This window comes from Neovison vison, chromosome 3, assembly GCF_020171115.1.
Source record: "Neovison vison isolate M4711 chromosome 3, ASM_NN_V1, whole genome shotgun sequence".
In the NCBI taxonomy this organism is placed as follows: domain Eukaryota; kingdom Metazoa; phylum Chordata; class Mammalia; order Carnivora; family Mustelidae; genus Neogale; species Neogale vison.
In genome coordinates this window covers 161238733-161250913 of record NC_058093.1, presented here as the reverse complement: position 1 = coordinate 161250913, position 12181 = coordinate 161238733, and the positions used below count along the sequence as shown (strand labels likewise).

At 38.1% G+C, this 12181-nt stretch overlaps 1 protein-coding gene across 23 annotated transcripts in view; it reads left to right on the top strand.

Annotated features, from left to right (window-relative positions):
• Nucleotides 1-12181, top strand: part of DTNA (dystrobrevin alpha) — a 355640-nt gene that overhangs the window by 91852 nt on the left and 251607 nt on the right. For 10 of the 23 annotated variants that reach the window (XM_044243191.1, XM_044243190.1, XM_044243188.1 and 7 more), the window contains exon 1: nucleotides 4078-4167. The exons of 3 other annotated variants lie outside the window; for them this stretch is intronic. The gene's annotated coding sequence lies outside the window, so the exon portion shown is untranslated. Of the gene's footprint in view, nucleotides 1-4076; nucleotides 4168-4234; nucleotides 4548-12181 lie in introns of those variants that run through there. 10 more of the 23 variants (XM_044243178.1, XM_044243180.1, XM_044243179.1 and 7 more) reach the window with 3 other exon arrangements.

The following is a 12181-nucleotide window of genomic DNA, read 5'->3' as shown; positions in this document are numbered from 1 at the left end:
CTGCTAGTCTTAACCTTTCCTTCTAATGCCTAAAGAAGTTATAACATAGTAGAAAATCATGGTGCGTGTACATTTATATGACATGATTTTTAATCTAAGCATTAACCCATGTCTTTCTGTTGTCATAAAAAGTATCATTGTTCCCACTCTATTAAACATGATGCTATCGTTAGTATATTCATACATACAGACCTTTCCATAATTAGGGCTATTTTCATGCCATATATATTCAAAATGAGTGCCCATTTCATCCAATTTTTAAATTGATTGGCATTTAATAGTATTATACATAACATGCTGCTGTTTTGAATCTCTTCCATATCTGTTGTTTTAGCCTCCATTTTTAAATGTTTTTTAATGTATAGTTTTCTATTTTTTCTTGGGAAGTGTCTATTTTAATTGCTTTCAAAGAACTATAGTTTGGATTTATTAATTGTTCCTTAGAGGACAAAAAAAAACTACTCACCACTCCCCTCACACACACACACAAAAATGTATTTTTGTATAGTGTCTTAGTCCATTCAGGCTGCTATAACAATACACTCCTGACTGGGTGACTTATAAACAGTAAGAATTTATTTCTCATAGTCTGAAAGCTGGAAGTCCAGGATCAAGACACTAACAAGTTCATTGTCTAGTGAGGGCCTGTTTCCTGGTTCACAGAGGGTCATCTTTTGCTGTATTCTCACATGGTATAAGAGACAAAGGCGCTCTCTGGAGGTCTCACTTGAAGGACACTGATCCCATTAATGAGGGCTCCACCCTCAGGACCTAATCAACTTCCAAAGGCCCCACTTCCTAATGCCATCATATTTCAAATTATGTTTCAATATATGGATTGGGGGGTGCAAAATATTCAACATATAACAAGTTTTATATATATATATATTTATTTATTTATTTATTTTTTTTTTTAAGTTATATGCGTGGGTGCCTGGGTGGCTCAGTGGGTTAAAGCCTCTGCCTTCGGCTCAGGTCATGATCCCAGGGTCCTGGGATCGAGCCCCACATCGGGCTCTCCACTCAGCAGGGAGCCTGCTTCCTCCTCTCTCTCTGCCTGCCTCTCTGCCTACTTGTGATCTCTGTCTGTCAAATAAATAAATAAAATCTTTAAAAAAAAAAAAAAGAAAGTTATATGTGAAAGACCAAAATAATCATCTGAAAAACCATCCTTCTGGGAATATTACCTATGCTAGTTTCTAAAGATCCCAACAAGGATAAAAATAACAGGGACCACTTGCTTTTCTTTTCTTTTCTTTTTTTTTTTTTTTTTTTCTTCTTTTTAAGATTTTATTTATTTATTTGACAGATGGAGATCACAAGCAGGCAGAGAGGCAGGCAGAGAGAGAGGAGGAAGCAGGCTCCCCGCCGAGCAGAGAGCCCGATGCGGGGCTCGATCCCAGGACCCCGAGATCATGACCCGAGCCGAAGGCAGCAGCCCAACCCACCGAGCCACCCAGGCGCCCCCGGACCACTTGCTTTTCAATGACCCGATTCTTTATCCACATAGGTCCCTTACAGACCATCTGTAAGATCTGAGTTTGAGCACCTTACTTACCCCATAAGGAGCCTCCTACTAGCACTTGCCATCCACAGAACTGTGCTAATATAGTCTATTTCTGGAGAATGGAGCACAGATTAACTGCTTGTTCATGATAAATCAAGGGTATTTGATTTGCCTGTTACATGCCCAGATTTCTTTGGAAGCAAGCCCTGGAAGCTATTTTTCTGATCAAATCCTAACTCTTGTGTTAGTGCTTATGATAGAAAAAAATAACATTTACTCATGATAAAGACTGAATTCTAGCAATTATAAATCTTATCAATTACCTTGTGAAGGTTCAGGGGGAAAGAAAACAGGAAAAAGAATTCCCATTATGCTCACTCAACCTTGAGGTTGGACTAATGCGGACTGTTCTAGAATTTCCATGACAGGCACAGATGCAAACATAAGGGGAGATAAAGTTGGTAACCCAAGAACATATCTGATTGATAAATGTTATACTATAAGGAGTGGCTAGTAACAGTTCAAAAAGAAAGTGATTACAGCTCAGTAGCTAATACAAAATATTAGAAGGACCTAATATTTCCTTATTTTTTTTTCTATTTTTCTTAGAAGTCAGCAGTCTCAACAAGAATGATCTTAGCAATATTTTCCATGTTGGTTTTTAGAGCTAATCACTCACACAGACACAAGAGTTATGATTTTTTTTTTTTCTTCAGCAAAGGGACTCAGTACCTAATATAACTTCTATATAACCTTTCGGTTAGTGGCTTGAAAAAGGATAATTTTCCCCCAAACCATTAAGATAGATATATAGCGAGCCAATATATAACCATTTTCCATAAATTAAAATATGTGCTTTTACATAAACAGTTCTTTAGTTTCAAAAAACATTTCTTGACTGTTAGTTACATGCTAGTGTTCACTAGATACAACATAAGTGAATCGTGTGGCTAAACGTGAACCAGACAGCGTACTGTCAACCCCATCCTTCTCGTCCCAGTTCATGTGAGTTTTGACACCATCCATTAGCCTTGGGGAGGAGTGTTGTGAGGGAAGAAGACACACAAGGACAGAGACATGTGCTTCTGCTTTTGGGTGAGTGATTATTATTTTCTATTTATTTATGAAGTAATCTGGATACGCCCATCTATCAGCATTGCACATAGCTTGAAATGTCCCTAAGACAATCAACTTTGAGAATAAGAATAAGGAAAGTTTCTTCCTCCTCTACCAACTTCTTTTAATTTTTTTTTAAAAAACATCTAGTAACAGGTTTATGGAGTGGGCAAGCTGGCAGGATGCCAATCTATACTAGGCATCAAAATATCACCAAAATACAGTAGTCACGTGATGCCCGTTCAGGTGTTCACTCATGGTTCCCTAACACAGTCTTGTTCAGATGTAACACCAGACCACCTAGAACAGAAAATGTAAACCCAGCCACAAACAAACAGAGTGAAGGCTGTCTTTTTGGAGCCAACCTTTTGCCGCTGCATATTTTTGAGATGTATGTACAAGTTGCAAGGAGCAGCTGAGGCCACACCACTACCCTGAGCCTAGCCAGCTGACAGTTGCCCAGAATTGGCAGCTACAGTCAGATGAAATTTGGAAAGCCAAAATGCGTGGGGTTGTGGTTTGCCCGATTGCTGAAATGATAAATGCTTTATTGGGCCTTTCAAGAAGTTGTCTGGTCCATAAAATGTCATACAGTACATTCACTCTTATAAACATGGAGAGGTAAGTTACTTGCAGCAGCAGCAAAACTTTTGGCCCCAGTGCCCACTAAATAAATATTAAACACAAGTTTATTAGGAGTGATTTGAAGGGACTGTACATTAGTCATCCTTGTCCAGCCCTATTTGAGGAAACATATCTTTTTCTCATTTCCATGCACTCAGTTTTTGTTTGTTCACATGTGTGTGTGTGTGTTTGTGTGTGTGTAGTTAGTCCTCACCAGTTTGCAAGACAGTCCTGGAAAAGAAGACTTGACAGGGAGATAGAAGTGGTTTTTTTCTATAGAAAAAACTGCTGTCTGCAATATAAAATAGAGGATAATTGAAATCAGTTTTTCCACAATTCTTATGAACAAGGTTTTCTCTCACAGAAAAGCCACAGAATTGAACAGCTGCACTCCAGAATACTGTCAAGCAGGCAGCGTGACTGTTTCTTCCCCCACTGGGTCCCAGCACTTTGACTAATAAGGAAATTCAACTTTTAACACAAGATTTGCCATTTCACTTTTTTACTGCGTGCATAGCCATTTGGGGTAAAATTACATGTGACTATGAAAACTTAAATGCTGTGCGACATCAAAGATACCTGTAATGCCCCCCAAATATTGTCTCCATTCTCCTCAAAGTTAAGGGAAAAAAAAAATCCAGGAAACTTATTTGTTCGTATTATGTGTACCTGGGGAAGTTTTTCATGCAGAGCAACAGAACAAAACTTGAGCTGCCTTGCTTTCTGCTTCCAGGAATGCCAATCAGAGAACATTCTTTTTCAGACAGCCAAGTTTGGAAGTCAGTTGGTTTCTGGCAGTAAGAAGGGGGAGGGGACGGCGGGAGGGAAAGCACAGTGAGTCCTCAGGCTGATCTGAAGTTTCCAAGTGTTTCCGTAATAGCCGTCAATGAAAGCATCTCCTTTCACCCACGCAGAGACAGGTAAAAAGACAGCTGAGTAAATGGGCATTAGGTGGAGAGGCAGCGGAAGCTCAGTTAGAGGAAGGAGGGGGGAGGCCGGAGGGCGTTTGAAAGCCTGCCATTGGTGAGCTTACCAAAGGCATCTGCCAGTGGAACTTCAATGGAATGTGAAACCAAATCATTTTCAAGTTAAAGATAGACACAGTATACACCAGGATCTAGAAGCTGGATTTTAAATGCCTATCGCTCCCTAGAATTTCAGAGAGTTCTGTTATGACCTCTGTCGTAATTAACAATTTGGATAAAGCTGGTTTTTCAAGTGACTGTGCTAAGAATTCATGGATGGTCTGGATGTCCTGGAATGAAAATGATTTAGGAGCTTCTGGTGTACATACCCTAGGGTAAGTGAAAAGATTGGCTTTAAGGCGCATCGCTTCTCTGGGAAGGTGAACGTTGAATTTTTCTTTGTATTTGGGTAAATGAAAATGCGATCGTGAAGATTTTCCAGTACTGTAACTTTCTTACCTTTCTTGAGATATCTGGCATTTTACAAGTTATGCAGCAGAAAGAAATAGAGTATTTCAGCTTAGTTTTTGAGATTTACCTTGCATGTCTGTCACTTCAGTTTTGCTTCAGTTTATTAGCCTTACTTCCATTTTCCTCCCTTAACTCCTTAAACACCCGGCCATTATTGAATTACAATGTCCGTGGCTCTGTGTCACAACAGCCATTAAATGTTACTGTGCTTGTGATGCCTTTGGTTGCAACTGTTTTATGGTGAGGCGGAGGGATTTCCTTGCCTGGCACAATGACACTTCCTAATTTAGAAAATGAAAAAGGAAATTAAATAAAAGAAGGGAAAAAGAGATGGCCCAAAGGTGGGACGAAAAGCACAAGGAGCCTTTAGAAGATAATCTGTGTTTTTAAAAAGAATGAGAAAAAAATAGGCAGTTTTCCATTGAAGAGAACAATTTATTAATAGAAGTTATTTTTTGGTGTTGCCTCATTAATTCCAAGCAGGTTCTCTTCCTCCAAAAGGCTGATATTTGCTAAGTGAATGGAGGCGTTCTGATCATATGAAACTTGAGAGTGGAGGAGGGACAGTTGTCTTCTTTGCTGTGACCACGCTGCGTTTTAAGGATTTCAAACTTTTTTCTTCAAAAGAAAGAAGGACAAACTTCGGTTCTCTTCATGTTTTGACCATGTATAGGTTTTGTTTCTTATTTTGTCGAATGACCTCTCCGCTCTGCTCTTAGAGACAGATTTCCCAAACTTGCACGGCATTCCTTCTGAATAAATACTGTCCATAATAGTCACAGAGGACATGGTGTGAATTGGAAATTCTCCTTTATATGGGGAAAATAAATCTCCTGACGTTCTCAGTACCGCGTGGGGTGAACAGTTGTTAAATGTAACTGGCTGGGTTTTGCCCTGTCAAATAGACCAGATTCTAATGGACTGAGTCAGCTACATGAAGTACAAACAATGAATGACTTAACATGGATCTTTCAGTTTTTATAAGAATAAATAATATGCAGTGTTACCCTTCTAAAGTGAAAAAAATGAGCATTGTCTTGATAGTCACTTGATTCGACAACTACCGAATGATCTAGCAAGACCAAAACAAAATGTGAAGTTGGCAAGGCTCAGTTTTGATGTCCTCACCCTCCTTTCTCTGCCTACTTTCCCCTCTTCCCTTCCAGTCCTCCTTCTCCTTCCGGTTGATGAATATCACTGCTCAGTACCCTTCCCTTCTTGCAGTCAAGACCTATCTTCCAGAAAAGTGCAGTGAATTTTCACTTCATTTCTCCACAAGCGGATGGTACCTTGTATATTTTCCCTGGTGACATTGACTCCTGTTCCCCTTGCTTCGCTCAGCTGAGTCCTGACCTGTTCATAGTAGGAGTGAGCCTGGCAGAAACTGTAGGTGTTTCCGAGAAATTTGTTAGCATAAACATGTGTGTGCTCACCATATACACGTGAACACGCACAAGCACCCTTCCAGGTGACTTGTACTCAACTAATACATTTCTGATTGAATTATACATCTAAATAAAATTATATCAGGCCTTTCAGTGTGGGGTTTTGTTTTTGTTTTCAGTGTATCCAAAGAAAACCAAAAAAGAGCACAAAATTTTAAATTCTAAAATGTAAGTATTTTAAACCATGAGACCAAATAGTGTTGACAAGGAGGACGAGTATTTCTCTGCTACTGTCATGTCACTCATAGTTTCTAGTTCCCTCCTGAAATTTGTCAAGTTTGGGCTTTATTTCATTGAATATAGTACATGTAGTTTTATAATATATGTCTGCTAATTCTAGTATCTCAAGAGTTACTGGATTTGTTTTTATTATTATTGTTCCTGGAGTTCTTACTGATGGTGTCTTATTTTCTTGGCTGCTTAGATATCTGACTGTCTGGTGGAAATGTATTTTAAAAATCACTTGTAAGAAGAAATTGAGACCTAGTGGCGACAGTGTTTTCCTTCAGAGGAGATGTTGGTTTGCTTCTGTTAGGCACCTGAGAGCAATATCAGACCAGAGTTTTCTTTGTCAAAGCACAACATCTAAGTTTCCTGAATGACCTCTGTGTAAGAAACAAGGTTGCAGAACTGGTGAGGAATCATTTGGGGGTGGGGGTGGGGTTCACTCCTATCCTGAAGGAAGGTATGCCTTTTGATATCCCAAGTTAAAGTTGTATTAGTTTATTCATGCCCTTACTTGAGGACCATGGGCTTTGACATTCCCACAAAACCTATAAGGCTACCCAAAGTGCAGCTGGTTTCACAGATTTTTGTTCCCAATACTCACATGCCAAGAGCCAAAGCTTTCAAAGATAAATTACCTCTCTTGAGTTCTGGTCTTCCAAATTTCTGTATGTGAAAACGTCTCCATCTTATTAGCTCTTTGCTGTTTCAATATTTTATTTTATTTTTAAAGGTTTTATTTTTATATTTGATGGACAGAGATCACAAGAAGGCAGAGAGGCAGGCAGAGAGAGAGGAGGAAGCAGGCTCCCTGCTGAGCAGAGAGCCTGATTCAGGACTCGATTCCAGGACCCTGGGATCATGACCTGAGCCAAAGGCAGAGGCTTTAACCCACTGAACCACACAGGTGCCCCCGTTTCAATATTTTAAATATCTTTAGTGAGTGAGAGTGTCAGTTCAATTTCATTACTGTTACCAGAAAAGTAAATTCACTCCACTACTTCTATAGTCACTTCTTTTTTTTTTAATATACTCATCTAGAGAAGGTGTTACGCAGTCTGCTAACATCATTGATGATTTTCGTTAGTTTTTCTGACTTTTAGTTTTAGTTGTGACCTTTTGGGGGAATTTGCAAATGCATAGAGGATTCATGTTTCCCAGCCCTATTTGAGCTGTCAACAATACTTAACAGTCCTTTCATTTGTCCCTAGCTGGCCCCTTTCCTTAGTCATCTCTTCAGTCTCTCTAATCCACCCCACCACCATCACTGACAGCTGTTGACCTTGACTCCTCTCACTTTCTGTTGGCCTTTATCCAAGTATCTCCACATTTTAAAAATTATCTTCAATACATTCCTTCCTTTCCATTCCCCTTGCAACTGCTCTATTTCAGTTCTTCATCCTCTCTCTAGGGTATTACTGTGGTCTTCCAGTTGTTCCCCTGCCTCTTGGGTCTACCTCCCCACACATCTCCCACCCTGGGACCAACACACCTATCTTCTCAAAATCATAGACATGAATGAATTGCCCCCTTACTTAAAAATCCCTAATAGCTCACCATTCCCTTCAAAATAAATTCCTTAGTATGTCTTAAAGGTCTTATCACAAAGCCTCAACTTATTTGTCTAACACCATCTCCAGTACTTCCCTGATTATCACCAACGCTTTAATCACACATAATTCTTGCCTCTAGAATATTCCATACACTGTTGTATCTCTATGCTAGTCTACCTTCCTGCCCTATCCCCACCAGAGTACCCATTGTTTATCTCCTTTGTGGATAAATCCTACTTCTTCAAAGTTGACCTTGTAAGTCACCTTCCCTGAATTTTCTTTACTTATATAGTTTACCTGCTATTCTGGGAACCTCTGATGGCAGGGACTTCGTCTGGATCATTTTTGTATTCTCAGTAACTGACACAGAGAAACCAGTCAATTTAAATTTAAGGAAATGGACAACTATTATGAGGAAGTTTTTTTCTCAATAATTTTTTACTCACTTTATTCTTTTTCATCCTAAACATCATTATTCTTCTGACCTTAGACCTTTTTCTGGAATTGTGATCATTAATGATCCTCTGCATCAAGAAGTGTCAGTTAAAAAGACATGTGTTTGTTTGGTTATTGCCATTTTGTGGGGAGGAGTCCATCTATTTCCATTTTTGCCAAATGAAACTCATTGTGATGATGAGAGAGATCTTGGAAGTTTAAGTATAAATTACCTGAATATTGTCAGATTCACGATAAAAAGAAAAGTCACAGAGTTGGAAAACTGACATGTTTCAACAAATCTAGCCCACGCTGCTGGGTAACACCAATGGAAAAGTCAACCTGAGACAACTAGATCAAAATAATCTCACTGCACGTAGCCTGAATCTGAACAATCAGATAACACTGGATTGTTGTTCAGATCACAATGTGGTGCCAGAAGGAAGCAGTTGATTGCTATGAGATATGACATTGTGACCCTAAATCTTAAAAGTGGCTGAAATTTTCATTTGAAAACTTTAGGGACTTAAATGTTAATCTCATTTTGATATGCTGAATTTAAACAACAACAACAACATCACTGCATTTAATTATTAAAAGCTGAACAGTTGTTGAGAACCAGAGAGAGAGGAAATACAGCTTATTAATCTTAGGATGTTTAACTAATTTCATATTCTTCAGATCATTTATAAATTTGTCACACAATTATTACATGCCTTTGATATACCAACACCTGAGATTCAGAAAAATAAGAAACTTAATTGATATCTTTTTCTTATACAGGTTTTTCCTCCCTCCACAAAGGAAAAAAGCCTTAATATGGATGGGGTAAAAAAATATTTTAAAGATAAATAATAGATAAATAAATAAATATTACTTTAAATAAGAATCTTTTAATCTAATTAAATACTCAAAGTCAATATCTAGATGAGAACCCAGATTTATCTGTAACAAAATATGAAAATATAATATTATAGACCTTTTCTTTTTTCCCTCATCAGTAAAAAACAATTTAAGATTAGCTCTTGAAAATTGGTTGATTTTAAATCACAGCTTTCAAGTAGCTGAGCTAATTTGTTTTATTAATTCAATAAATCTCTATCAAGCTCCTAATTTGTGGCTTAACTGTGCTGGATTAAGAAATTATTTATCTAGTCCTCTTTACTGGGCACTTACCCTGGAGTCTGTCATGTTAAAACAATGGATGTAATTAACAAATTCCTTTGTATTTTTCTCTAATTTCTATTCTTAATATAGTCATGCTAATCTCCATACTTGTTAAAAAGTCACTTTGCCTTTCTTCAACAATTAGTATTTTCCTCTCAGGATGCTAAATTTTAGGAGTCTTGGGGTTATTTTAATTTTTTTTAATCTATATTTACCAGATGTTCTCTTACAGAATCATCTAAAGAGACCTAAACAAATTATTAAAAAAAAAAGAAGTAGAACATGTCTTCTTATTGCAAAGGAGACTTGTTGTATCTTAATATAAAATATAAGTATATTTATTTGCATAAATTAAGTTGGATTTTGCATTCTTGCAAGATAAATATGGCATGAAGATGACTCAGGGACAGCCTGAGTCACGAAAGTTTTATAAAGCTTCGTGTATTCTAAAGAGGGCAATAGTTATTTTTACTATTTTTCTTTTTTAGTCTCACTTTACTTTTTGTGCCTCATTCCTGTGTAATGTAGTAGCACATAGATTTATGAGAATTCACTGAGTTAATCATAGTTCAAGAACACAGTTGCCTTTACTAATTGTATTAAGAGATGTAGATTAATTTTGAATGAAATCTATCTTCTAATGAATATGAACTTCCTACTCCTAGACCGTTCATTGCCACCCATTTGTAGCAACATATTTACTCATCAAAAGATGTTGTTTTTAACACTTCAGATAAGTGTTAACAATTCTTCTCTAAACCGCATCCAATGTTTTATACTCTTTGGTAGGTAAGAGACATATGGTATTCTCTTTTATACACGATAAAACGAAGATGCAGACATAGGAAGGGCTCCAGATATACTACGTGTGGTTTCCTGAGGTAACAAACAACCCCTCAATCTCAGTGGCTTATAAAATCCAAGGTTTCCTTCTCACTGATGCAAATTATCTACTGAAGGTTAGCTGCAGGCCCTTCTCCACATTGTTGCTTTCACCTGGAAGGGTCCTGTGTTCCTTGGCCAAAGCAAACCATGTGGTCACACCTAACTTCATTTGGCTGAGGAATACAATCCTACCACATGCCTGAAAAGAGAAAGAGCTGGAATTTCTATAAAGACCTCTAATAAATTCCATACTAATGGTTGTTAGGCGGTCCCAACCCCCCAGTAGAACAAAGATGTAGACTCAAGTCTTAGGCAGTCAGGAGTAGCCTCTCCTTATCCATGGTTTAGCTTTCCTCGATTTTAATTACCCTGTGGTCAACTGGGTCATCCTCCTTCCGACCAGTGGTCAGAAGGTCAGTCAGTCACAGCCTATCCCTGTGTTTCAAAGCCGTATCACTCAGCTCACTTCATCTCCTCATGCAGGCGTTTTATTGTCTCAAATCATCACAGGTAGAACCATGAGTACAATACAATAAGAGAGATACTTTGAGAGAGAGAGAGACCAAATTTACATAACTTATTACAGTACATTGTTGTAGTTGTTCCATTTTATTATTTTTTAAAGATTTATTTATTTTATTTTAGAGAGAGAAAATGAGTGGGAGGGGCAGAGGGAGAAGGAGAGAATCACAAACAAACTCCCCACTGAGCACAGAGCCCACCACGGGGCTCAGTCCCCGGACCCTGAGATCAGCACCTGAGCCAAAACCAAGAGTCAGATGCTTAACTGACTACAACACCCAGGCATCCCTGTTCTATTTCATTATTAGTTATTGCTGTTAATCTCTTACTGTGGCTACTTTATAAACTAAATTTAATCCTTGGTGTATATGTTTAGGGAAAAAACATGGTAGATTGAGGGTTCGGTACTGTCTGCAGTTTCAGCCATCCAGTAAGGATATTAGACTGTATTCCCATCAGTAATGAGGGACTACTGTATACCTGTGAACAGGTGCCTTGGCAATTTGTAGATAGTTACCTGCTGTCCGATGCTGTCGTTTCTTCTCTTTTTTCATCCCCTGATGATTATCCCCACTAAGGCTTTTGACTCCCTAAATCTTTGCTCTTTCCTCAGTCCCTGTGACCTTTCCTGCCCCTGCATTTCTGATTCTTGGGAATCCTAACACTTACCCGTCTTGACACTTACCCATCAGGAAGTCCTGCCCATGAACACCCCATGAAGAGAAAAGAGCCTCTGATAGGGCAATTCCTATAGATTGTAGAGAGCAAAAGTGTAACATTACTTCTATGCTTTCCCATCTCTAAGAACTGATTGTGTATAGCAAAAAAGAGAGAGTGAGAGAGAGAGAGAGAGAGAGAGAAAGACAATGGAGTATAATTCATTACATCCCCAACACCCAGTATTTCCAAGAGGCAAAATAAAAAGATTAGGGCTAGGGAAAATGCCCCCAGAAGAATGTTGATCTATATTCTGTATTAAAAATGCATTGTTTTGAGTAGGATTTACATCACTTTACATCACTTTGATGTACACTTTGATTACACTTTGATTTTTGTTTTGTGTCTGGTTTTAAACACTAACAAGGCAAAACTGAAGAATTCAAAGATTAATGAGATACTTAAAAATTGGAAAATTATTAAGCCAATGTTTTAAGGCCTTTGGATTTTAATATAAATCAGCAAATCCAATTTATGTTCTTGGAAGCAGCAAAACTAGGAAATGCTATGTGAAAAAAGAAAAAAAATGAGCATCCTGGGTCAAGTGAA